The 2,698-nt window shown below is 46.5% G+C and overlaps 1 pseudogene; it reads left to right on the forward strand.

The window, feature by feature from the left end:
• The first annotated feature begins 761 nt into the window (after positions 1-761).
• Positions 762-1,170, forward strand: LOC126941725 (40S ribosomal protein S17-like; annotated as a pseudogene).
• Positions 1,171-2,698: the final 1,528 nt, after the last annotated feature.

The raw sequence follows: 2,698 nt of genomic DNA on the forward strand, positions 1-2,698 counted from the left end.
AGGCAGAATTATTATCTTTTCCTCACCAGTCTCTCAGCAATGATTTAAAAAAAAATATTCTCAGGACGAGGGCAGACACAGGCTGGAACAAAGGAGTCAATGGAATTGTTGAATGGGGTTGTTGAAACTCAGAGCTGAAACAATAGTCTTGAAAGACAAGGTACCAGAGAGTGGAAAGGTTTTTTAAATTCCAAAAGCTGGCTTTGAGCATCAAAAGCCGAAGCTGGAAGGAAGCTGGGCATAAAATTTATCCACAAACCACAGAATAGGTAGGAACATACGACAAACTCGGCTACCTCCTGAGACCTGTTTATTACTGAGATAAGAAGCCTATTCCAGAATGTAAATCAACTTTATCACTACGAACACTGTTTCGTTCAGTTGGCACTATTGCTGTTTTTTTTTTTTCGTTGTTGGTTTTTTTTTTTTTTTTTTTTTTTTTTTTTTTTAGCAAGACTTTCTTGATGAAGGAAGCAATACGGTGATTTACGTGCTGACACCAACCAGACTTAGCTTGTTGCCAACCAGCACTTTGAGTAGCTCTGATGTAAGAGATAGTTTTACATTCCAAAAGGGGAGGGACCCGAGAGTTGGGAAAGGAAAGCAGGAAAGTAAGATATTGATATTGTTGGGCTTCCCTGTGAGAATGTTCAGAGTCCTAACCCCTCTCCCCCTACCCCGTTGACTTCATGCCAGCAGTGGGGTGTAGAAAATGTGTTAGAAACCTCTGATAGGGCCTCTTTTACCAAGGACCCGCCAACATGGGCCGCATTCACACCCAAACCATGAAGAAGGCAGTCCGGGTCATCATAGAAAAGTACTACACGTGCCTGGGCAACGACTGCCACACGGACAAGCACGTGTGTGAGGAGATCACCATTATCCCCAGCAAGAAGCTCCACAACAAGATAGCAGGCTATGTCACGCATCTGATGAAGTGGATTCGGAGGGACGCAGTAAGAGGTATCTCCATCAAGCTGCAGGAGGAGGAGGGAGAAAAAAGAGACAATCATGTTCCCGAGGTCTCAGCCCTGGATCAGGAGATCATTGAAGTAGATCCTGATGCTAAGAAAATGCTTTTGGACTCCAGCATTTGGCAGTCTGTCCAACCTGCAGGTCAGTCAGCCTACAGGTGACATGACTTTCAAAACGCCTCAGGGATCTGTTTGAATCTTTCTGCAATACTGTAATATTTTCAAGAAACCTAGGACAACGGCACAAAACAAACGAACAAAAATAAACCTCTGATTGGTTTGGTGGGGTTAGGGCCTGAGGCAAGAGGGCACTCGTGCCTTGCTCCCCAAGCTGTAGCGTAGGCAGACAGTGAGGCCCTTAGAGAGGCACACATGATGTCAGAGCAATAGTCACTGTAGCTCCATGAGTTACTCGAGGACTGCCTCACAGTATCCCAGCAGCCTGAGGTCCAGAGATCTGATGCGGAGAAGGGAGAAACATTGTGAGCGGGCTAGAAACCTTAGAGGTCTTGGGTTAAGATGAGGACGAGGCAGACTGGCTTGCCTCATGTTCAGAAGCCTTGGCAGTGTTGCAGGCGTCTGTTACTGGAAAGGGGTCTCGATCCAGACCCCAAGAGAGGGTTCTTGGATCTTGTGCAAGAAAGAATTCGAGGCAAATCCATAAAGTGAAAGCAAGTTTATTAAGAAGGTAAAGGAATAAAAGAATGACTAATCCATAGGCAGAGCAGCCCTGAGGTCTGCTGGTTGGCTGTTTCTTGATTATATGCTAAACAGGGGTGGACTTTTCATGAGTTTTCCGGGAAGGGTGGGCAATTCCTGGAACTGAGAGTTCCACCCCTTTTTAGACCATATAGGGTAGCTTCTGGGCATTGGCATGGCATTTATTAACTGTCAAGGTGCTGGTGTGATTGTCTTGTAGCATGCGAATGCATTATAATTAGTGTATAATGAGCAGTGAGGACGACTAGAGGTCACTTTCATCATCATCTTGGGTTTGGTAGGTTTTGGCCGGCTTCTCTACTGCATCCTTCTATCAGCAACGTCTTTGTGACCTGTACCTTGTGCTTACCTCCTATCTCATCCAGTGAGTAAGAATGCCTAACCTCCTGGGAATGCAGCCCAGTAGGTCTCAGCCTTATTTTACCCAGCCCCTATTCAAGATGGAGTCGCTCTGGTTCACGTGCCTCTGACACATCCACCACAAAGGTAGAGAGGAAAGAGCCACGTGGCTCTGATGGCTTGCAGATGAGAAGACAGCCCTGGGACAAAGGTAACTTCCAGTGCCTCTCTTTGTTATGGGGCACTTAACTGCTCTTGGCCAGGCACTGTGGCTCATGCCTGTAATCCCAGCATTTGGGAGGCTGAGGTGGTCAGATCATTTGAGGTCAGGAGTTCGAGACCAGCCTAGCCAGCATGGTGAAACCCCATCTCTACTAAAAATACAAAAATGAGCCAGGCGTGGTGGCGCATGCCGGTATTCCCAGCTACTTGGTAGGCTGAGGTGGGAGAATCACTTGAACCTGGGAGGCGGAGGTTGCAGTGATCTGAGATCTTGCCATTGCACTCTGTAGCCCGGGTGACAGAGTGAGACTTCATCTCAAAACAAAAACAACCAAAAAAAAACTATTCTTTTTACCCACTTCATTACCCGAAACTTAGATGTACTGTCCCATCCCTATCCCAAGGGGTGGAACTTGGAATTAACCAAGTATTCTCTCCTCAAA

Source organism: Macaca thibetana, chromosome 1, assembly GCF_024542745.1.
Source record: "Macaca thibetana thibetana isolate TM-01 chromosome 1, ASM2454274v1, whole genome shotgun sequence".
Lineage (NCBI taxonomy): Eukaryota > Metazoa > Chordata > Mammalia > Primates > Cercopithecidae > Macaca > Macaca thibetana.